Source organism: Mobula hypostoma, chromosome 4 (assembly GCF_963921235.1).
Source record: "Mobula hypostoma chromosome 4, sMobHyp1.1, whole genome shotgun sequence".
Lineage (NCBI taxonomy): Eukaryota > Metazoa > Chordata > Chondrichthyes > Myliobatiformes > Myliobatidae > Mobula > Mobula hypostoma.
Window position 1 is genome coordinate 1664608 of NC_086100.1, and position 25637 is coordinate 1690244.

The 25637-nt window shown below is 44.5% G+C and overlaps 1 protein-coding gene across 3 annotated transcripts in view; it reads left to right on the plus strand.

Moving 5' to 3' along the window:
• The window catches only part of LOC134345086 (lipoma-preferred partner homolog), a 453573-nt gene that overhangs the window by 98065 nt on the left and 329871 nt on the right, over positions 1 to 25637 (plus strand). The window contains exon 1 of one of the 3 annotated variants that reach the window (XM_063045238.1): positions 11797 to 11887. The exons of the other annotated variants lie outside the window; for them this stretch is intronic. The gene's annotated coding sequence lies outside the window, so the exon portion shown is untranslated. Of the gene's footprint in view, positions 1 to 11796; positions 11888 to 25637 lie in introns of those variants that run through there. 3 annotated transcript variants of the gene reach the window in all.

The following is a 25637-nucleotide window of genomic DNA, read 5'->3' on the forward strand; positions in this document are numbered from 1 at the left end:
ATTCACCCCCTTTAATATGACACATCAGAGCATCACTGGTGCAGCCAGTTAGTTTTAGAAGTCACATAATTAGTTAAACGGAGATCTTAATATGTGTTTTGGAGACCTCTGTGTAGTCAAGGTGTTTCAATTGATTGTAGTAAAGATACACCTATATCTGGAAGGTCCAACTGCTGTTAAGTCAATATCCTAGCAAAAACTACACCATGAAGACAAAACAACATCCCAAGCAACTCCACAAAAAGGTTATTGAAAAGCACAAGTTAGGAGATGGATACAAGAAAATTTCCAAGTTACTGAATATCCCTTGGAGTACAGTTAAGTCACTCATCAAGAAATGGAAAGAATATGGCACAGCTGTAAATCTGCCTAGAGCAGGCCATCCTCAAAAACTGAGTGGCCATACAAGAAAGGGACCAGTGAGGGAGGCCGTTAAGAGACCTGTGACAACTGTGGAGGAGTTACAAGCTTCAGTGGCTAACATGGTAGAGACTGTGCATACAATTGTTGCCTGGGTGCTTCACCAGCCACAGGAGAGTGGCAAAAACAAAGCCATTGTTGAAAAAAAAGGTCACGTAAAATCTTGGCTAGAGTTTACCAAAAGGCATGTAGGAGTCTCTGATGTCAGCTGGAAGAAGGTTCTATGGTCTGATGAAACCAAAATTGAGATGTAGCCATCAGACTAAGTGCTATGTTTGGCGTAAGCCAAACACCACACATCATCAAAAACACACCATCCCTACTGTGAAACATGGTGGTGGCTGCATCATGCTGTAGGGATGCTTCACTGAGCAGGCCCTGGAAGGCTTGTGAAGGTAGACGGTAAAATGAATGCAGCAAAATATGGGAAATCCTGAAGGAAAACCGGATGCAGTCTACAGGAGAACTGCGACTTGGGAGAAGATTTGTTTTCCAGCAAGACAATGACCCCAAGCAAAAAGCCAAAGCTACACAGGAATGGCTTAAAAACAACAAAGTTAATGTTCTGGAGTGGCCAAGTCAGAGTCCAGACCTCAATCCAATTGAAAATTTGTGGCTGGACTAGAAAAAGGCTGTTCACTCACAATCCCCATGCAACTTGACAGGGCTTGAGCAGTTTTGTAAAGAAGAATGGGGAAAAATTGCACTGTCCAGATGTGCAAAGCTGATAGAGATCTATCCACACAGACTCAAGGCTGTAATTGCTGCCAAAGGTGCATCTACTAAATACTGACTTGAAGGGGGTGGACACTTAAGCAATCAATTATTTTGTGTTAATAATTGTCATAAATTTTGACAAGTTTGTAGAAAATTATTTTCACTTTAACATGAAAGAGTCTTTTCTGTTGATCAGTGTCAAGAAAAGCCAAATTAAATCCACTGTGATTCAATGTTGTAAAACAGTAAATCATGAAGGCTTCGCGGGGGTGGGGGGATACTTTTTATAAGCACTGTGTTTTTATTGTTTTTATTATTATTGTGTTTTTTATCTTATTGTGATTTTTTTTTGTGCTGCATCGGATCCAGAGTGACAGTTATTTTGTTCTCCTTTATACTTGTGCACTTGGTAAACAATCTTGAATTAAATTAAAGAAATCCCAGTCTATAAAAACTGAATGGAGGTCTCCACGTCTACGGGCTTGGATTAGTACCTCTTGTGTTGCAACACAGTTTTCCTCCATTCCAAACCAGTCTGTAACAACCAAATCATCTCCACAACAAACACTAGCACATGCTAAAATTGCTGGTTCCTCTGCTTGGAGGTGGATTGTTGTATTCTCGAGTCCCTCTCAGGCAAGCCAGCTATTGGCAGGGTTCCAGGCATGGTTAACTGAGTTCATGTGCTAACTGCCTTGAACCCAATGCCCTGTTGGTGGGAGTCGAACACGCCTCCTACTGCAAACAAGGCTGGGCTGGGACAGGTCCCACCACTCACATTCCTCAGTACAACTCAACAAAGCAGATTAATGTCTGTGTCATAACAATTCAGCAAGATTTACTGCACTAAATCCTTTCCTAATTAGCACTAGAAATTCCTCCCCACCCCAAGAAAGAAACATTCACACTTGCAGCTGGAAGCTTGCCCAGGTTTGCGAGAAATCATTGCACTGTGTAAAGAACTCTCCTTCCACTCGGTCCTGTCAAACAGTCTCAGGGGAGAGAGAGAGTACAGCTTCCTCACCCCCCCCCCCCCCGCCCCAGAGCGCAGACAGCACATCCACCTTGGATTTTTGGGGAGGCTGGTTGAGCTACTCTAGAAATTCATGAAGATTGTGTTCCAAACCATTTATGGAGCACAGAACTGTACAGTACAGGAACCGGCCCTTCGGCCCACAATGTTGTGCTGACCCAATTACATTAGTAATCAAATGGCCAATGAAACTAATCTCTTCTGCCTACATAATGTCTATATCGTTTCATTTTCCTCACATTCATTGGCCTATCTAAAGTCTTTCATATATCTGCCTCTATCACCACCCCAGGCAGTGCAGTCCAGGCATCCACTTCTCTCTCCCACCCCCCTCCAGTACACACCCTCTGGTATGAGACATTTTAACCCTGGGAGAAAGATGTTGTCTCTCTATTAATGTTCCTCCTAATCTTTTCAACCCTTATCAGATCTTCCTGCAGCCTCTGCCAAAACAACCCAAGTTTGTCCTGCCTCTTGAGAAACCACATGGCCTCTAATTCAAGTACCATCCTGGTGAACCTCTTCTGCACCATCTCCAAAGCTTTGGCATCCTTCCTGTAATGGGGTGACCAGAACTGAATGCAGACATCCCACCTCTCCTGGAAGTTCCGGGAGTCTCCCGCATATGAATAGTGGCTCCCTGATGCCCGCAAATTATATACAATATCACGGAAATCAATTTTTTTGAGAGCGAGCGAGAGAAAGCAAGAGAGAGCGCGTGCACGAGAGAGAGCGAGAGCAAGCGAGCGAGAGAGAAAGCAAGTAAGAGCGTGCGAGCGAGAGAGAAAGCAAGTAAGAGCGTGCGAGCGAGAGAGAAAGCGAGAGAGAGAGCGTGAGAGTGAGAGAGCGAGTGCGCGAGCGAGTGAGAGAGCAAGAGAGAAAGCAAGCGAGAGCACTTGAGAGTGCGCGAGCAACCACGAGAGAGAGGGAGAGCGCGCCATGGCAGAGAGTTCCAAAAAATATAAAACGTACGTCACCCCAGACTACACTAAAGTGTACCCCTGCCTAATAGGGGTCAAAAATAATGCCAGTGTTGCTCGCTGCACTGTTTGCAACAGTGACTTTTCTATTGCCCATGGTGGGTTAAGACTGTAAAAGACATGTTGAGGTGAGTTTAACAGGTGTCATTCGTTCATTAGTATAGCAAACGTTTTTTAAACTAGCTGGCTGGCTGCTAAGGAGCTACTCTATTGCAGACATCCCACCTCTCCCGCAAGTCTCCCGCAAATTGATGGTGCTACCTCCCTGAAATGAGCTTTTGCAGGGTGGGATGTCTGTGAATGCAATATTTCAGATGCAGCACTTCCTGAACTTTGAACTTAATGCCTTGACTACGAAAGGCAAGCATGCCAAATGCCTTCTTAACCACCCTATTGACCTGTGCAGCCACTTTCAGTGAGCCATGAACTTGGACCCCCAGATCCCTCTGCTCACCAACACTGTTAAGGGTCTTGCTCTTCACATCCTACCTCGACATCCCCACACTAATTTATGATTGAAAAGTGACAGTCTATTTGGCAAGAAACATAATGTTATATCAAAAAGAATGGGGAGTGAGTGAGTGTTAAAGGATGGGAAAGTGCGTGAGTACTGACGGAGTGAAGGGAATGAGGAATGAGTGAGTATTGCAGGATTGAGGGAAACGGGAGTGAATGAGTGTTCGGTGATCGAGGGGACCGGGTTGTGAGTGAGTGTTGAGGGATTGAGGGGAATGGGGAGTGAGTGAGTATTGAAGATTGGAGGGGAACAGGGAGTGAATGAGTGTTGAGGGATCAAGGGGAACAGGGGGTGAGTGAGTGTTGCGGAATCGAGGGGAACGGAGTGAGTGAGTGTTGAGGGATCGAGGGGAATGGGGAGTAAGTGAATGTTGAGGGATCAAGGGGAATGGGGAATGAGTGAGTGTTGAGAGATCGAGGGGAACAGGGAGTGAGCGAGTGTTGAGGCATTGAGGGGAACGGGGAGTGAGTGAGTGTTCAGGGATCAAGGGGAATGGTGAGTGAGTGTTCAGGGATCGAGGGGAATGGGGAGTGAGTGAGTATTGAGGGTTGAGGGATGGAGAGTGTTGAGGGATTGTTGGATGGGGAGTGAGTGTTGTGGGGTGAAGGGGAATGTGGAGTGAGGGAGTGTTGAGGGATTGTTGAATGGAATGAGAGTGAGTGTTGTGGGGTGAAGGGGAATTGCCTCCATTGAGCTGAAAGGAAGTCTGGCTAATATCAGCTCTTGGGGTAGCTTGTGAACCATCAGAATTTCCAAGTAATTGAAGAATTATTGCAAATACTGGAAAGCACAAATATAGTGATTCAGAGGAATTCATGATTGATACAAGCTGCTGTTTCTGTGGCCAGCAAGATGAAAAGCAAAAAGGCCAAATTTAGAAGGAAAGTCTAGCATGGTATCAGATTGAATAGCATTGGAACTGTGAATGCCTGAGGAATGCAGAGCAAAAAGGCAAAGAGCTAGCAGAAGGGAAAGAGCTCACTGCCTGGTTTCAGCCTTGTCCTGTCAACGGTTCATCTTCCTTAGTTCCATGTTACATAAGACTGTTAGACATGGGAGCAGCATTAGGCCATTCAGCCCATCAAGTCTGCTCTGCCATTCCATCTCAGCTGATTTATTACCCCTCTCAATCGCATTCTCCTGTCTTCTCCCCGAAACCTTTAACAGCCTGACTAATAAAGAACCTATCAACCTCTGCTTTAAAAACAAGAGAAAATCTGCAGTTGCTGGAAATCCAAGCAACACACACAAAATGCTGGAGGAACTCAGCAGTCCAGGCAGCATCTAGGGAAAAAAGTCCCGCTGAAAGGATTCGTCCCGAAACGTCGACTGTACCTTTTTCCATAGATGTTGCCTGGCCTGCTGAGTTTCTCCAGCATTTCAAAGGTTCAAAAGTCCAATTTAATGCAGACAAATGTATACAATATACATCCTGAAATGTTTTTTCTTCACAAACATCCATGAAAACAGAGAAATGCCCCAAAGAATGAACGGCAGATAAACATAAGAACCCTAAAGTCCCCCCCCCAGCTCCCTCGCTCACACGTGTAAGCAGCAGCAAACAACAATCCCTGCCTCCCCCCACCAGCAAAAAAAAAGCAAGCATTGGTCCCACCACCGAGCACTCACCACGAGCAAAGCAATAGCAAAGACACAGACTTGCAGTTACCCCAAAGACTTCGTGTTACATCCGGCATACGACATACTGCAGATTCCCTCTCTCCCTAATAAGGGAGAAATAGGTGTTTCCGTTTTTCACCAGCAGGCAGGGAGACATGACAAACAACTTGCTGGCTTACGATGTTAAATGCCCGTTACGTCGCATTTTCTGAGCTCTGTGCCTGAAGATGGCAACGACCTCGGGTCTTTGGGCCCACAGCAGGTATCCTGACTTCCCCTCGACGACACACGGATCTCCTGCTGTGACACCGACCCTCAATCCACCCATCTTCAGAGCCCCGAGATCTGAGACTTCTGAATTCGAGTTGGACTCTTAGGCCGAACCCTTGGCGTGCCGAACAACGGCCTGTTCTGAAACCCTGAGAGTGGGTCCCATTCCCGCAAAGAACCAAGGTCAGCCTGCAGCTTCACGTCAGGGTCTTCAAAAGAACCCTGAAAGGGAATAAATAAAGATATTAAAGATGGAAATAGAGCTGTTTCCGAAGATGCAAGCAAAGGAGTCGCTGTTTAGCGCCATCTTAACTTCGCCTCACCTCCTTTTGTGTGTGAACCTTTGCTTTAAGTTTACTCAATGATCTGACGTCCACAGCTGTCTGTGGCAATGAATTCTACAGATTCACTACTGGGGTATGGGCCGGCAACAGCATCTGGCCAGGGTCCTCTGTGTCGGGCCAGTAGAAGGTTGACCAGCCTTGTGGCTTCTGCTTTCAGCTCACAACTCCTTACGTCTTCGGGGAGAAGATCGTTCCCCTCCCAGTGGTGAGGTCTCTGGAGCTCCCGTTGGCATTTCGGTAGCTCTGGGTTTTTACAGGATGGGGTAATGAGCCACATACCCAACCCTCGGGACTTTGGGACCAGCCACGGTGGAGATGAGCAGCAGTGTAGGAAAAGGGTTTTTACCTCTCCTTTTGGCTGCTCACAGATCCTCTTCAATCCTGAGTGACACTGGAATGTATCAGAGACCAGGCAGGAGAAGGAGCTGACAGACATAGAGTAAATGGCGTTGCCAGCTCAGGGAAGCTGGGCCTTGTGTAAATAACACCCTTCCTCAGCAGGGCAGGGGCAAACCCTCAACTCAGGGAACTGGGACACCACAGCAGGGTAGCGGTTAGCATGATGCTGTGACAGCTCAGGGCGTTGGAGTTGGAAACTTGATCCTGTACGTCCTCTCCATGCTGTTCTCCCACAGTGTAAGACACACCAAGTAGGCTGATTGTCCACCGATCAGGCTCGGGTCAGATTGAGTTGTCAGAGCAGCTCGAAGGACCGAATAGGTCTACTCCACTCTGTATTGAGAGGAAACGGATGTGAAGGCACAGGACCAGTCATGCAGGCAGTTGCCTGGGGTGGGGGCAGAAGCAGAGATATTAGAGATGTTAATGTGAAGAAAATGGAAGGATCTGGACATAGTGTCAGCAGAAGAGATTAGTTTCATTGGCCATTTGATTACCAGTTTAATTGGTTCAGCACAACATTGTGGGGTGAAGGGACTGTTCCTGTGTAGAACCGTCCTATGAGTCCGTTCAAATTCAAATTCAACTCTATTGTCACCTGCCGCTATCAAACAAAACAACGTTCCTCTGGAACACAGTGCACCTGCACAACATAGATCACACACACCACACAACCAAAATATTACCGTAATAGCACAACCAAACTATCACACACACCACACAACCGAAATATCACCGTAATAGCACAACCAAACTATCACACACACCACACAACCAAAATATCACTGTAATATCACAACCAAACTATCACACACACCACACAACTGAATATCACCGTAATAGCACAACCAAACTATCACACACACCACACAACTGAAATATCACCGTAATAGCACAACCAAACTATCACACACGCCACACAACTGAAATATCACTGTAATATCACAACCAAACTATCACACACACCACACAACCAAAATATCACCGTAATAGCACAACCAAACTATCACACACACCACACAACTGAAATATCACCGTAATATCACAACCAAACTATCACACACACCACACAACCAAAATATCACTGTAATATCACAACCAAACTATCACACACACCACACAACCGAAATATCACCGTAATATCACAACCAAACTATCACACACACCACACAACCAAAATGTCACCGTAAATTACTTAATAAAATACCATTCGAAATGCATGCAGTGCACAGCGCAGGTAAACAGTCTCGTCAGGGTATTTAGCTCATCGAGTCCGTCTCCTGCAGGCGCTATCAGTGAAGGTCTGCAGATTGTTACAACATCATTAGGATGAGACCAGATTAGCTTTGCCAGTCATGTGTACATTAAAACATACAGTGAAATGAGCTGTTTGAGTTAACAACCTCCACTGTTCAAGGATGTATTGGTGGCGGCCCACAGTGTCACCACATTTCCGGCACCAACATAGCTTACCCACAGCTTACCAACCCAAAACCAAATATCTTTGAAATGTGTGAGGAACCCCACCCCCCCGCAGTATCGAGGAGAACGTACAAACTCCTTACAGACAGTGAACCCTGGTGACAGGTGCTGTAATGCAGAGTATTTCGAGGAGGTTACTTGCAGGTTGGCGAAGTTTATATAAAAGGAGAGCTTGGCAGGCGTTCGGACATTCCGGAGGCCCAATCAGCGTCGAGAGCAGAGCACTGCGAAGTAAATAAAAGTACTGAAGGGACAAGCGGGGCACCCATTGTTGGGAGTGAGCCAGTGGTGAGAGTGGGAGTGTCAGGCTTTGACTCAAGAGGCTTTGATGAGGAGAAGCTGAGGCAAAGACTCAGGTTAGAAGATCTGGTCTTGGTTGCCCATTGTACAGTATAGGCAGGATGGCAGATATGGCAGTGGAATGCTCCTCCTGTAGGATGTGGGAACTCATGGAACCTGATGGTCTCCCTGGTGACTACACCTGTGGGAAGTGCAGCTAATACCTGCTCATGAAAGATTGCATTAAGCTGGAACTGGAGTTGGATGAACTTAGGGTCATCTGGGAGGCAGAGCATTTGATAGATATGACTTTAAAGCAGGTGGTTACACCCAGAGTGTAGAATTCAGAGAGTAGATGGATGAACACTGAGAGAGGCAAAGGGAAAAATAAGTAAGTGCAGATTCCCCCGAGGCCATAACCTTTGGAATATGACTTATCTGGGCAAGGCAGCAGCAGCCAGACCAATAGCACCGTGATTGGCTCTGGGCCTCAGAAGGGAAGGGTGAAGTCAGGTGGAGATATAGTCATAGGGGACTTGATATTTAGGGGGACAGATAGAAGATTCTGCAGCAGCAAAAGAGACGCCAGGATAGTGTGTTGCCTCCTGGGTGCTAGGGTCTTTGAGCAGTTGCAGAATATTCTCTAAAGGGAGGGTCAGCTAGAGGTCGTGGTACATGTTGGTACCAGTGACATAGGCAGGAGAGGGGTAGGGGTCCTGTGCAGTGAATTTAGGGAGTAAGGAAGGAGGCTGAAGAACAGGATCTCCAAGGTGGTGATCTCTGGAGTACTCCCAGTGCCACGAGCAAGTGAAGGTCAGAACTGGAAGAGTAGTGCAGATGAGTGAGTGGCTGAAGAGATGTCCAGGGGGCAGGGTTTCAAGTTCTTGGATTATTGGAACATTTTCTGGGAAAGGAGTGACCTGTACAAGTGGGACAGGTTGCATCTGAACTGGAGGGAACCGATATCCTGGGAGGAAGGTTTGCTCATATCATTGGGGAGGGTTTAAACTAGATTTGCAGAGGGTTGGGAACTGAAGTGAAGAGGCAGAGGATGGGGTGGTTGGCACACAAATAGAGACAGCTTGTAGGGAGTTTGAGAGGAAGGATAAGCGGATGATAGAGCAAAGATGCACTCCGCCAGATGATTTGAGATGTGTCTATTTTAATGCAAGGCATATCATAAACAAGGCAGATGAACTTAAAGCGTGGATCAATAATGTGCCGGGCTTTAGATGTTTCAAAAGGGACAGGGAGGGAGGCACAAGAGGTAGAGAACTGGCATTGCTAATCAGGGATAGTATCACAGCTGCAGAAAAGGAGGAAATCATGGAGGGATTGTCTACTGAGTCATTGTGGGTGGAAGTTAGAAACAGGAAGGGGGCAATAACTCTACTGGGTGTCTTTTATAGATCCCTTCAATAGTAACAAGCATATCGAGGAGCAGATAGGGAGGCAGATTCTGGAATGGTGCAATAATAGTAGGGTTGTTGTGATGGGTGATTTTAACTTTCCTAATATTGACTGGCATCTCCTTAGAGCAAGGGGTTTAGATGGGTTAGAGTTTGTTAGGTGTGTTCAGGAAAGTTTCCTGACACAATATGTAGATAAGCCAACTAGAGGAGAGGCTGTACTTGATCTAGTATTGGGAAAGGAACCTGGTCAGGTGTCAGATCTTTCAGTGGGAGAGCATTTTGGAGGTAGTGATCACAACTCTGACTCCTTTACCATAGCGCTGGAGAGGGATGGGAGGGGAGGGGAGGGAACGTCGAATCAGACCATGAGAGGCCTGCGTCTGGTATTTTCATGCCTTACAAGGCATAGATTGGAAGTATATGTGGGGCGCCACTCCTTGCACAGACACTAGAGCAATGTGTGATTAAGTGCCTTGCTCAAGGACACAGACACACTGCCACAGCTGAGGCTCAAACTAGCAACCTTCAGATCACTAGACGAACACCTTAACCACTTGGCCATGTGCCCAACACATGGAGAGGGATAGGAGCAGACAATTTGGGAAAACATTTAATTGGGGCTGGGGAAATATGATGCTATTAGGCAGGAAGGGAACACAAATTGGGAGCAGACAACCTCAGGGAAATGCCCGGTAAAAATGTAAATGTTCAGGGAACATTTGCATGGTGTTGTGCATAGGTACATCCAATTGAAGCAAGGAAAGGATGGTAGGGTAAAAGAACCATGGTGTACAAAGGATGTAGAAAATCTAGTTAAGGAAAGAAAAGCTTATGAAAGGTTCAAGATACTAGGTACTGTTAGAGCTCCAGGAAGAGGCAGATGGAGTTCAACCTAGATAAGTGTGAAGTGGTTCATTTTGGTAGGTCAAATTTGAAGACAGAATTTAGTGTTCATGGTAAAACTCTTGGCAGTGTGGAGGATCAGCAAGATCTTGGAGTCTGTGTCCGTAGGACACATAAAGCTGCTGTGCAGATTGACAGTGTTGTTAAGAAGGCGTATGGTGTGATGGACTTCATCAACCATGGGACTGAGTTCAAGAGCCTTGAGGTACTGTGTTGCGTACCTTGGTCCAGAGGATCATTCTTGAATTTCTCTGTGTGTTATACGTACTGTATACGTACCTCGGTCTTGAGGAATGTTGTTCCATTTGTGTGTGTGTTGTACTTCCTGTGTTCTGTAACTTGGTCCAGAGGAATGTTGTTTTGTTTGTGTGTGAGTTATACATACCGTATTATACACCTTGGTCCGAGGAACATTGTTTCATTTGTGTGTGTGGGTTATACGTTCTGTGTTCTTTACCTTCGTCCAGAGGAACGCTGTTTCATGTGTGTGTGTGGGTTATACGTTCTGTGTTCTGTACCTTCATCCAGAGGAACGCTGTTTCATGTGTGTGTGTGGGTTATACGTTCTGTGTTCTGTACCTTCGTCCGGAGGAACGTTGTTTCATGTGTGTGTGTGGGTTATACGTTCTGTGTTCTGTACCTTCGACCAGAGGAACGCTGTTTCATGTGTGTGTGTGGGTTATACGTTCTGTGTTCTGTACCTTCGTCCAGAGGAACGCTGTTTCATGTGTGTGTGTGGGTTATACGTTCTGTGTTCTGTACCTTCGTCCGGAGGAACGCTGTTTCATTTGAGCATGAGTTATACGTACTGTGTTAAACACGTTGGTCTGGTAAAATGTTGTTTTATTTCTGTTTGAGTTTTTCATGCTGTGTTGTCAACCTTGGTCCGGAGACACGTTGTTTCATTTCTGTGTGGGTTATATGTATTGTGTTTTGTACCTTGGTCCAGAGGAACATTGTTGAATTTGTGTGTGCTATGTGTACTGTGTTGTTTAACTTGGTCCGGAGGAAAGTTTTCTCTTTTGTGTATGAGTTATATATACTGTGTTGTACACCTTGGTCCAGAGGAACATTGTCTCCTTTGTGTGTGCGTTACGAGGAATGATTGATAAGTTTGTGGCCTAAGGTAGAAGGAGTCAATTTTAGAAAACCTAGCACATTTATTTTTCAATATTGTCCCCCCCTACATGTACACACTTAGTCCAGCGGTCGTGGAGCATACGGATCCCTTCTTTGTAGAAGTGGTCCACAGCAGGGATGATCGATAACTTCGTGGCCTAAGGTAGAAGGAGATAAGGAGATGAGTTATCCAGCTGTCGTTATATGCATGTGTAGTTCAACTCTATGAGTGAAAATGCAGGAGGTTTGAAGTTTCTCCTCATCTCCTTCTACCCTAGGACACGAACTTATCAGTCACCCCTGCTGTGGACTACTTTCTGGACTTCCAAGACACCAACTTCTACAAGGAAGGGATCCGTATGCTCCACGACCGCTGGACTAAGTGTGTAAATGTAGGAAAAGTAAATGTGCTACGTTTTCTAAAATTGACTCCTTCTACCCTAGGCCACGAACTTATCAATCACCCTTCGTATATGTACTGGTCTGTAGGAATGCAGTTTCATTTGTGTGTTTGTAATATAAACTGTGATGTACACCTTGGAAGGAAGAATGTTTTCTCCTTTTTGTGTGGGATATATGTACTGTGCTGTACACCTTGGTCCAGGTAAACGTTGTTTCGTTTGGCAGCATGCACCTTGGTCCAGAGGAGTACTGTCTCATATTTGTTTGATATATATGTACTGTGTTCTCTACCTTGGTCCACAGGAATGTTGTTATATGTACAGTGTTGTGTACGTTGGTCTGGAGGAATGTTGTTTCACTTACACCTTTTTCCAGAAGAACCTTGTCCCATTTATGTTTGAGTTATGCATACTGTCATGTACACCTTGGTCCAGAGGAATGTTGTTTAATTTGTGTGTGCATTATACATATGTGTTTTGTACATGGTCTGGAGTCACCTTGTTCCGTTGGTGTGTGAGTTATACGTACATTGTTGTACACCTTAGTCTGGAGGAACATTGTTTCATCTGTGTGAGAGTTATATGCACTGTGTTGTACATCTTGGTCCGAGGAACATTGTTTCAGTTGTGTGTTAGTTATATGTACTGTCTTGTACTCCTTGGTCTGGAAGAACCTGTTTCAGTTGTGTGTGAGTTATACATACTGTGTTGTGTACCTTGGTCGTGAGGAACATTGTTTCATTTGTGTGAGTGTTATACGTACTGTGTTGTACTTGTTTCATATCGCGGTATACACCTTGGTCCAGAGGAACATTGTCTCATTTGTGTGAGTGTTATACGTATTGTGTTGTACTTGTTTCATATCGCGGTATACACCTTGGTCCAGAGGAACATTGTCTCATTTGTGTGTGGGTTATACGTACTGTGTTGTACACCTTGGTCTAGGGTAAAGTTGTTTCGCTTGGCGGTATACACCTTGGTCCTGAGGAATATTGTCCGGTTCTTGTGTGAGTTATATGTACTGCGTTTTGCATGTTGGTCTGGAAGAACATAGCTTTGTTTGTGTATGAGCTATACGTAATGTGTTGTACACCTTGGTCCAAGATTTTCTCTTGTTTGGTCCAAGGAATGTTCTTTCATTTGTGTGTGAGTTATATGTACTGTTTTGTACACCTTGTTCTGGAGGAACGTTGTTCTGTTTGGTGGTATACAGCTTGGATTTACACGTACTCTGTTTTGTACACCTTGGTCCAGAGGAACGTTGTTTAATTTGTGTGTGAATTATACGTACTATGTTGTGTTCCTTGGTCAGAAGGAAAGTTGTTTCGTATCGCGGTATACACCTTGGTGCAGAGGATTACTGTCTCAGTTGTGTGTGAGTTATATGTACTGTGTTGTACATCCTGGTCAGGAGGAACATTCATTCTTTTGTGTGTGAGTTTATTTGTACTGTATTGTAGACCTTAGTCGAGAAGATCAGTATACACTGCAGTCCTGAGGAACGTTGTTTGGTTTGGCAGTATGCACCTTGGTCCAGAGGATCAATTCCGATTGAGAAGTTAAAGAACCTGGGCCTCTGTACCTCCCTCTGGAATTGGATCCTCGACTTTCTAACTTGAAGACCACAAACTGTGCAGATTGGTGATAATATCTCTTCCTTGCTGACGATCAACACTGGTGCACCTCAGGGATGTGTATTTAGCCAACTGCTCTACTCTCTGTATACACATGACTGCGTGGCTAGGCATAACTCAAATACCATCTATAAATTTGCTGACGATACAACCATTGTTGGTAGGATCTCAGGTGGTGACGAGAGGGCATACAGGGATATGCCAACTAGTGGAGTGGTGTCTTAGCAACAACCTGGCACTCAACATCATTAAGGCGAAAGAGCTGATTGTGGACTTCAGGAAGGGTAAGACGAAGGAACACATACCAATCCTCATAGAGGGATTAGAAGTGGAGAGAGTGAGCAGTTTCAAATTCCTGGGTATCAAGATCTCTGAGGATCTAACCTTGTCCCAACATATCGATGCAGTTATAAAGAAGGCAAGACAGTGACTATACTTCATTAGGAGTCTGAAGAGATTTGGTATGTCAACAAATACACTCAAAAACTTCTATAGATGTACCGTGGAGAGCATTCTGACAGGCTGCATCACTGTCTGGTATGGAGGGGCTACTGCACAGGACCAAAAGAAGCTGCAGAAGGTTGTAAGTCTAGTCGGCTCCATCTGGGTACTAGCCTACAAAGTACCCAGGACATCTTCAGGGAGCGGAGTCTCAGAAAAGCAGTGTCCATAATTAAGGACCTCCGGCACCCAGGGCATGCCCTTTTCTCACTGTTACCATCAGGCAGGAGATACAGAAGCCTGAAGGCACACACTCAGCGATTCAGGAACAGCTTCTTCCCCTCTGCCATCCGATTCCTAAATGGACATTGAACCTGTGAACACTACTTCACTTTTTTAATATATTGTTTCTTTTTATTGCACAATTTTTAATCTATTCGATACACGTGCACAGTGATTTATTTATTATTATTATTCTTATTTTATATTTTTATATTTTTCTTCTCCTATATTATGTATTGCATTGAACTGCTGCTGCTAAGTTAACAAATTTTACGACACTTGCCGGTGATAATAAACCTAATTCTGATTCTGAGGAACAATGTCTCGTTTGTTTGTGAATTAGTTGCACTGTGTTGTACAGCTTGATCTGGAGGAAAGTTGTTTGATTTGTGTCTGAGTTAGACATACTGTGTTGTGTACCTTTGTCCGGAAGAGCATTATTTTGTTTGGTGGTATACACTTTGGTCCGGAGGAATGTTGTTTCATTTGTGAGTGAGTTTTCGTACTGTGTTGTACACCTTGTTCCAGAGCAATGTTGTTTCAGTTGTATGTACTGTGTGGTACACCTTGATTCTGAAGAACATTGTTTCGTTTGGTGGTATACATCTTCACCAGAGGAACAATATCTCGTTTGTGTATGAGCTAAATGTACTGTTTTGTACACCTTGGTCCCAAGGAAGAGTGTTTCATTTGTATGTGAGTTATACGTAGTACGTTGTGCAAGTTGGTGCTTGGAACTTTGTTTCATTTGTGTGTGAGTTATATGTACTGTGTTGTATATCTTGGTCCTGAGGAACATTGTTTCATTTGTGTGTGAGTTATACATACTGTGTTGGGTACCTTGGTTGGGAGGAACGTTGTTTTGTTTGACAGCATACATGTATACAGTTGGATCAGATCAAACTGAATTTAAAATTAAATCTGATGTCCGTCAGTTCCAGCTCATTTATTTGCTTATTAAAAACCACTTAGCACCTCTATCGTATTTGCTTCTGACAACACATTTCCAGAGCCTCACCACTCTCTGTGTCAACGAAGATGCATCACGCATCTCCTGCGGAATTTTCCCCTTCCACGTTCAAGTGGAGTTGTCTCGTCTTTGCTTTGCATTCTGTGCTCCAGCGTGTGCTGAGGTGTCTATCAGAGTGAACGTAGAACAGTGCAGGAGAGGAACAGTCCTTTGGCCCACAGTGTTGTACCTGCCATCACCTTCATCGAACCTAAACCCAATCTAACCCTTGATGACCAGATAGTACACCTGTTTTCTTTCATACATGGCCCAAACATCACCATTGTATCTGCCTTGATCACCAGCACTGTCAGGGTGTTCCAGCCACCCGCCACACTGTGTAAAATAAGCCTGTGACTTCCTCCTGATACTATCCAAAAATTACCATGAAAGTATGCCCCGTGATATTAGCCATATCTGCATGGGATCATCAGGACCTGATAAAGAGTCTCGGCCTGAGACGTCGAATGTTTGTTCGATGCTGCCTGAGTTCCTCCAGCATCTTGTGTGTGTCACAAGTTTACTCTGTCTGTGTATGATTGTGTGTGTTTGTTTGATTTATTTTATTTGAGCAAAGAGTTAAATTGTACCATGGAGGCAAAACTCAGAAGGGGTGAAGGATACAGGACTAAAGATGCTGTTTTTAAATGCTTGTAGCATTTGGAATAAGATGGATGAACTTGTGGCGCAATTACAGATTGGTCGGTATGATGTTGTGGGTATCACTGATTGCGGCTGAAAGAAGGCCACAGTTGGGAACTTAACATCAAAGGATGTACTTTGTTTCGAAAGGACAGGCAGGAAGGCGTAGGCGATGGTGTGGTACTGTTGGTAAGAGATGAAATTACATCAGTTAGAGGTGACTTAGGGTCAGAGAATATCAAATCTTTGTGAATGGAGTTAAGAAATTGCAAGGGTGAAAAAAGCATTATCATATGTAGGCCTCCAAATGGGTAGCAAAGATGTGGGGTTGAGATTGCAAAGGGAGCTAGAAAAGGTATGTAATAAGGGTAATGATACAATTGTAATGGGGGACTTGAATATGCAAGGGGATTGGGAAAATTAGGTTGGTGTTGAATCACAAGGGAGGGAACTTGTTGAATGCCCATGAGATGGCTTTTTAGAGCAGCTTGTGCTTGAGCTTATTCAGGGAAAGGCTATCTTAGATTGAGTGTTGTGTAGTAACCCAGATCTTAATAGTGAGCTTAACATAAGGAACCCTTAGGCAGTGATCAGAATTCATACTGCATTTTGAGAGGGAGAAGCATAACTCACATGTATCAGTATCACAGTGGAATAAAGGGAATTACAGAGGCATGAGAGAGGAGCTTGCCCAGGTGGATTGGAGGGGGATACTGGTGGGGATCATGGCAGAGGAGAGGTGGCTGGAGTTTCTTGGAATAGTTCACAAGGCGAAGGATAGATATCACAGAGTAAGAAGTTCTCAAATGGCAGGGGTAGACAATCAGAGCTGACAAAGGAAGTTAAGGACTGCATAAAAGCCAAGGAAAGGGCATATAAGATGGCAAAAGTAAGTGGGAAATTGGATGATTAGGAAGCTTTTAAAATTCAACAGAAGTCGCTAAAAAAATCTATAAGAAAGGAAAGGATGGAATATGAGGGCAGGCTGGACAATAATATAAAGCAGGATATCAGAAGTTTTCCAGTTATATAAAGGGTAAAAGGTAAGTGAGAGTTGATATTGGACCACTGGAAAATGACGCTGGTGGGGTAGTAATGGGGGACAAAGAAACGGCAGATGAACTTAATGGGGACTTTGCATCTGACTTCTCTATGGAAGACTAGCAGTGTGCTAGAGGCCCGTGAGTGTTATGGAGGAAGAGTGAGTGCCATTCTTATTACAAAGCAAAAGAGCAAACAACAGGAATTCTGCAGATGCTGGAAATTCAAGCAACACACATAAAAGTTGCTGGTGAACGCAGCAGGCCAGGCAGCATCTCTAGGAAGAGGTGCAGTCGATGTTTCAGGCCGAGACCCTTCGTCAGGACTATCCTGACAAAGGGTCTCGGCCTGAAACGTCGACTGCACCTCTTCCTAGAGATGCTGCCTGGCCGGCTGCGTTCACCAGCAACTTTTATGTGTGTTGCTACAAAGCAAAAGGGGCTAGGCAAACTCAAAGGTCTTAAAGCGGATAAGTCAGCTGGACTGAGGAGACCTTGTGCAAAGGTGGATGTGATGTTTCCTGTAGTGAGGGCACCCAAAACTAGAGGGCACATCTCAAAATTGAGAGGTGACCCTTTACAATATAGCTAAGGAGCAATGTTTTTAGCTAGAGTAGTAAATCTGTGGAACGCTCTGATGTCTGGTTGGCCCAATTCTGCTCTTGTGTATTCTGGTCTTACCTGTGTTTGTGTGTTTTTCTGGTTGTCTGCATGTTTACTGTGTGTGTGTGTGTGTGTATTTCTGCATGTCTGCACATTTACTGCATCTGTGAGTGTTTGTTTCTGGGTGATTGCACGTTTACTGTATCTATGAATTAGAATTAGAATTTATCTAATCTTACATGCATCCCACAACATTAGGGAGTAAAAATCTTTGCATTATGACTCCATCGCAATGTGAATTTATGTCTAACAGCTTGTAGAAAGAAGCTGTTCTCTTGGACCTGGCTTTAATGCTGTGGTACTATTTGCCAGACGGAAACAGCTGGAGCAGTTTATGGTTGGGGTGACTGGTGTCCCCAATGATCTTTCAGGCCTTGTTTCTGCACCTGCTGCTATAAATGTCCTCAATGGGGGGAAGTTCACATCCACAGATGCACTGGCTGCCCATACCACTCTCTGCAGTGCCCAGTGATCAAGGTTGGTACAGTTCCCGTATCAGGTGGTGATACAGTCAGTCAGGATGCTGTCAATGGTGCCCCTGTTGAAGATCTTGAGAACTTGGGGGCCCATGCTGAACAACTTCAGTCGCCTGAGGTGGAAGAGACACTGTTGTGCTTTCTTTTGCCACACAGCCGGTGTGTACAGTCCAGGTGAGATCATCGGTGGTGTGTATACCGAGGACTTGAAACTACTCACCCTCTCAACGGCAGACCCATTGATGTTGATCGGGCCGAGTCTGTCTCCATACCTCTCGTAATCTACGATCAACTCTTTTGTTTTTTGGACATTCAGGGAGAGGTTCTTATGCTTGTTATCCTGTGTCAGGGTGTCAACCTGTCGCTTGTAGGCTCTGTCATTTCCGCTAGAAATAAGGCCAATCAAAGTCGTGTCATTTGCAAATTTGATCATCAGATTGGAGCTGTGTGTGGCAGCACAGTTGTGCGTATAAAGGGAGTAGAGAAGGAGATTCAGAACACAACCCTGGGGGGCACCTGTGTTGAGGGTCAGTGAGGGAGGGAGCCCATCCTTACCACCTGTCGTCGCTCTGATAAGAAGTCTGGGATCCAGCTGCACAAGGTGGGGTGTTTCTGTGTGTCTGCACGTTTACTGTATCTATGTGCGTGTGTTTCTGGGTGTTTGCACGTTTACTGTATGTGTGTGTTTATGGGCATCTGCAAGTTTACTGTATCTGTGCGTGTGTTTCTGGCTGTCTGCACGTTTACGGTGTCTGTGTGTGTGTTTGTTGCCGTGGTCCGTGCATTTACCATATGACCAAAAGACATAGGAGCAGAATTTGGCCATTTGGCTCATTTTGTCTGCTGTGCCATTCCATCATGGCTGATCCCAGATCTCGCCATATTCTTTGATACCCTGACCGATCAGGAAACGATCAACTATTAACTTAAACATATGCATGGACTTGACCTCCACTGCAGTCTGTGGCAGAGCATTCCACAGATTCAACACTCTTTGGCTAAAAAAAATACCTTCTTACCTTCGTTTTAAAGGGTCACCCCTCAAGTTTGAGGCTGTGTTCTCTAGTTTTTGAGAACCCCACCAGAGGAAACATCCTCTTCACATCCACCCTATCTAGTCCTTTCAGCATTCGGTTGCTTTCAATAAGATCCCTCCGCATTATTCTAAATTGCAGTGAGTACAGGCCCAAAGCTGTGAAATGCTCCTCATATGTTAACCCCTTCATTCCCAGAATCATCCTTGTGAGCCTCCTCTGGACTCTCCCCAATGACAACACATCCTTTCTGATATATCAGGCCCAAAACTGTTGACAATACTCCAAGTACAGCCTGATTAGTGTCTTATAAAGGCTCAGCATTATCTCCTTGCTTTTATATTCTATTCCCCTTGAAATAAATGCCAACATTGTATTTGCCTTCTTTACCACAAACTCAACCCGTAAATTAACCTTCTGGGAGTTTTGCACAAGGACTCCTAAGTTCCTCTGCACCTCTGATGTTTGAACCTTCTCCCTATTTAGATAATAGTCTGGGCTATTGTTCCTTTTACCAAAATGCATTATCATACACTTTCCAATACTACATTGTACCTGCCACTTTTTTGTCCATTCTTTCCCATTTGTCTAACTCCTACTGCAATTCAGTGCTTCCTCAGCGCCATCTACCCCTCCACCTATCTTCATATCATCCACAAACTTTGCCACAAAGCCATCAATTCCATTATCTAAATCACTGATAACAATGTCAAAAGCAGAGGTTCCAATACTAACCCCTGAGGAACACTATGATTCTCCAGCAGCCAACAGAAAAGGCCCCTCTTATTCCCACTCGCTGCCTCCTGCCTGTCAGCCATTCTGCTGTCCATACCAGTGAAACACCCTGGTTTCCTCGGGAAGACAATCTCTGGCCGTGCCAAACGTGTGGGATTGAGGCGTGAGCCCACCCTGAACCCCGTTTGTGTGGGTACTGTGTAATTCGTTACCCTGTTACAAATTGGTGCCACGAAATAGCAGACAGTACACTGCATACAATTAAAAGATTTATCTTTATCATTCTTAATTCAACTGAAGGGTTAGTAAAGAAAAGAACAAAAAAAGAAAAGGGCCCAGTTTAATGAAACAGTGTAATGTGCACAAGTTGGAGCTCACAGTTTCCCCAAGTCACCGATCTCAATGGACGTCACCCCGGGCTTCATCGAATCACGGTCCCTCTCCGGGTCGAATTCTACAAACTCTTCTCTCCACATTCTTCTCTTTTCATCTCCTCTTGACCCACACAAAAAAACCCAACCCCAACTTAGTGTCCCTCACCAGAGAAACTTCCCCTTCATTTGGATTCTCCTCATCCCTTATCTTCACCAATAACCCAAACATAAGCGGAAACCAAGCAGAACAGCACAAAATGAAATACATACAGCATAACAGTAAAACACAGAACTAGGGCATTACACCAGTATCTTTCCTGTAATGCCACAGGATTTTAACTTGTTAAGCAGCCTCACATGTGACACCTTATCACAACCCTTCAGAAAATCCAAGTAAATGACATCCACTGCCTCTCCTTTGTCCACCCTGCTTGTTACTTCCTCGAAGAACTCTTAACAGATTTGTCAGGCAAGATTTCCCTTCACAGAAACCATGCTTTATTATTAGTCTCCAAGTACCTCAAAGCCTCATCCTTAATAATAGACTCCAATTTTTTATCAACCACTGAGGTTAGGTTAACTGGCCTATATTTTCCTTTCTTTTGCCTTCCTCCCTTCTGAAAGAGTAGCGTAACATTTGCAGTTTTCCAGACCTTGAGGGCCATGCCAGAATCAAGTGATTCTTGAAAGAGCATGACCCTGTTATCTCTTCAGGAACCTCTTACAGGACTCTGGGATGCAGTCCATCTGATCCAGCTGATTTATCCATCTTAAGATCTTTGAGTTTGCCTAGCACTTTTTCCTTTGTAATAACAATGGCATTCACTCCTGCTCCCTGATATTCACAAACCTCTGGCACACTGTCAGTGTCTTTCACAGTGAAAACAGATGCAAAGTATCCATTAACTTCATCTGACATTTCTTTGTCCCCAATTACCACATCGCCAGCATCATTTCCAGTGGTCCAATATCAACACTCACCTCTCTTTTTCTCTTTATAAAACTGAAAAAAACTTTTGCTTTATATTATTGGCCTCATATTTCAACGTTTCCCTTCTATATCTGTATCTTTAAAGTATCTATGTGTGTGTGTGTTTCTGGGTGCGTATACGTTTATGGCAGACATCCCACCCTGCAAAAACTCATTTCAGGGAGGTAGCACCACCACCACATCTAACCCCCGCAGTCGACCTCCAAGGGTATATGTATACCGGACATTTGATTATGAAAGAACACAACAATTTATTTGATCACATATTGAAACTATTTACACACACATACATACACACACACACACACACACACACACACACAAATATATATATTCCTTGTTGAGTATTTTGTCGGCAGTCTCAATGCTAATAGCTAAATGCAAATAGCTTTTCTATTTCTTTTGCAAACTTTCCTTGTACTGTAATGTGGCTTGCTTGGCAGATTTGAGCATTTTGCTGGAAGTCTCAACCTCATAGCAGTCTGTGTCAATGAATTTGTTAATTTTGCAAGATATCAGATTTACAAGGTTCACAATTATATTATCATGGAGTCTTTTTTTTATTCTATTACAACTTTAAGCAAGTCTACAGGGAGTTTGGCCTCATCACGTAGGACATCAATAGAGTAGCTCCTTAGCAGCTAGCCAGCTAGTTTAAATAACGTTAGCTATGCTAATGAATGAATGACACCTGTTAAACTCACTTCAACATGTCTTTTACAGTCATTTAACCCACCATGGGCAATAGAAAAGTTACTGATGCAAACAGTGCAGTGAGCAACACTGACATTATTTTTGACTCCTATTAGGCATGGGTACACTTCAGTGTAGTCTGGGGTGAAGTACGTTTTATATTTTCTTTTTTTGGAACACTCTGCCATGGTGCTGCAGGACACTAAACTGAACTGATGGACAATGAAAGAGAGACAGAGGTCGACTGTAAAGCCCGCCCACAGAGAAAACTGATAGGTCTACTTAGCACAAAGAGAGACCAATCAGGATGCGTGCGCTCTCTCTCTCTCTCTCTGCCTCCCTCTCCCCTCCCCCTCCCCTCTCCTCCTCTCCCCCTCTCCCCCTCTCCTTCCCTCCTTCCTTCCTCCCCCCCTTCCCCTCGCTCGCTCACTCTCAAGAAAGTCGATTTCCGGGATATTGTATATAATTTGCGGGCATCAGGGAGCAGCAATTAATATGTGGGAGACTCCCGAAACTTCCGGGAGAGGTGGGATGTCTGGTTTATGGTATCATTTGTGTGTGTTTCTGCATGATTACTGTATCTAGATGTGTGTTTCTGTGTGTTTGCACATTTACTGTTTCTCTGTGTCTGTGTTTCTGGGTGTCTGCACATTGACTGTATCTGTGGGTGTCTGGACATTGACTGTATCTGTGTGTGTCTGTCTGGGTGTTAGGGAACTGGAGATGCAGCTCGATGACCTTTGGTCAGGGAGAGTGAGCAGGTAATAGAGAGGAGCTATAGGCAAGTAGTCACACCGGGGTCTTGGGAGACAGGTAAGTGGGTAACAGTCAAGAGAGGGAAGGGCAGATGCTAGAGAGCACCCCAGTGGCTGTCCCCCTTAATGATAAGTACTCCTGGTTGAGTACTGTTGGGGGGACGGCCTACCTGGGGGAAACAACAGTGGTTGCACCTCTGGCACAGAGTCTGGCCTGTGGCTCAGAAGGGTAGGGAAAGGAAGAGGATGGCAGCAGTGATAGGGGACTCTATAGTTACGGGGTCAGACTGGCGATTCTGTGGATGCTGGAAAGAAACATGGATGGTAGTTTGCCTCCCAGGTGCCAGGGTCTGGGATGTTTCTGATCGCATCCACGATATCTTGAAGTGAGAAGGAGAACAGCCAGAGTTCGTGGTACATATTGGTACCAACGACATACAGTTGAAGTCAGAAGTTTACATACACCTTAGCCAAATATATTTAAACTCAGTTTTTCACAATTCCTGACATTTAATCCTAGAAAATATTCCCTGTCTTAGGTCAGTTAAGATCACTACTTTATTTTAAGAATGTGAAATGTCAGATTAATAGTAGAGAGAATGATATATTTCAGCTTTTATTTCTTTCATCACTTTCCCAGTGGGTCAGAAGTTTACATACACTTTGTTAGTATTTGGTAGCATTGCCTTTAAATTGTTTAACTTGGGTCAAATGTTTTGGGTGGCTTTCCACAAACTTCTCACAGTAAATTGCTGGAATTTTGTTCCATTCCTCCAGACAGAACTGGTGTAACTGAGTCAGGTTTGTAGGCCTCCTTGCTCGCACATGCTTTATCAGTTCTGCTCACAAATCTTCAATCAGATTGAGGTCAGAAAATGATGTCAAGTCTGGTTCATCTTTGGGAGCAATTTCCAAACGCCTGAAGGTACCACGTTCATCTGTACAAACAATAGTAAGCAAGTATAAACACCATGGGACCATGCAGCCGTCATACCACTCAGGAAGGAGACGCATTCTGTCTCCTAGAGATGAAAGTACTTTGGTGCGAAAAGTGCAAATCAATCCCAGAATAACAGCAAAGGACCTTGTGAAGATGCTGGAGGAAACAGGTAGACAAGTATCTATATCCACAGTAAAACGAGTTCTATATCGCCATAACCTGAAAGGAAGAAGCCACTGCTCCAAAACTGCCACAAAAAAAGCCAGACTACAGTTTGCAAGTGCACATGGGGACAAAGATCTTACTTTTTGGAGAAATGTCCTCTTGTCTGATGAAACAAAAATTGAACTGTTTGGCCATAATGACCATGGTTATGTTTGGAGGGAAAAGGGTGAGGCTTGCAAGCCAAAGAAGACCATCCCAACCGTGAAGCATGGGGGTGGCAGCATCATGTTGTGGGGGTGCTTTGCTGCAGGAGGGACTGGTGTACTTCACAAAATAGATGGCATCATGAGGAAGGAAAATTACGTAGATATGTTGAAGCAACATCTCAAGACATCAGCCAGGAAGTTAAAGCTCGGTTGCAAATGGGTCTTCCAAAATGGACAATGACCACAAGCATACCTCCAAAGTTGTGGCAAAATTGCTTAAGGACAACAAAGTCAGGGTATTGGAGTGGCCATCACAAAGCCCTGACCTCAATCCGATAGAAAATTTGTGGGCAGAGCTGAAGAAGCGTGTGCGAGCAAGGACGCCTACAAACCTGACTCAGTTACACCAGTTCTGTCTGGAGGAATGGAACAAAATTCCAGCAACTTACTGTGAGAAGCTTGTGGAAGGCTACCCAAAATGTTTGACCCAAGTTAAACAATTTAGAGGCAATGCTACCAAATACTAACAAAGTGTATGTAAACTTCTGACCCACTGGAAAAGTGATGAAAGTAAGAAAAGCTGAAATAAGTCATCCTCTCTACTATTATTCTGACATTTCACGCTCTTAAAATAAAGTAATGATCCTAACTGACCTAAGACAGGGAATGTTTTCTAAGATTAAATGTCAGGAATTGTGAAAAACTGAGTTTACATGTATTTGGCTAAGGTGTATGTAAACTTCTGACTTCAACTGTAGGTAGGAAAAGGGAGGAGGTCCTGAAAACAGACTACAGGGAGTTAGGAAGGAAGTTAGGCAGGACCTCAAAAGTAGTAATCTCGGGATTACTGCTTGTGCCAAGTGACAGTGAATATAGGAACAGAATGAGGTTAAGGATAAATGCGTGGCTGAGGGATTGGAGCAGGGGTTAGGGATTCAGATTTCTGGATCATGGGGACCTCTTTTGGGGCAGATGTGACCTGTACAAAAAGGACGGGTTGCACTTGTATCCCAGGGGGACCAATATCCTGGCAGGGAGGTTTGCTAAGGCTATTGGGGAGAGTTTAAACTAGAATCTCTGGGAGGTGGGAACTAAACTGGAGGAAAGGGAGCTTGGCTACCAAATAGAGAAAGCTTGGAGACAGTGCGAAAGGAAGGGGATAAGCAGGTGATAGAGAAGGGACGCGCTTAGACTGATGGTTTGAGATGTGTCTATTTTAATGCGAGGAGTATTATGAACAAAGCGGATGAGTTTAGAGTGTGGAAAAGCACTTGGAGCTATGATGTAGGGGCCATTACAGACAGTTGGATGGTGCAGGGGCAGGAATGCCTACTTCAAGTGCCAGGCTTTAGATGTTTCGTGAAGGACAGGGAGAGCGGCAAAAGAGGTGGGGGTGTGGCATTGTTGATCAGAGATAGTGTCACGGCTGCAGCATAGGAGGAAGTCATGGAGGGGTTGTCTACGGAGTCTCTGTGGGTGGAAGTTAGGAATAGGAAAGGGTCAATAACTCCACTGGGTGTTTTTTTATAGAGCACCCAATAGTAACAGGGACATCGAGGAGCAGATAGGGAGACAGATTCTGCAAAGGTGTAATAATAACAGGGTTGTTGTGGGAGATTTTAATTTCCCAAATATTGAATGGCATCTCCCTAGAGTCAGGG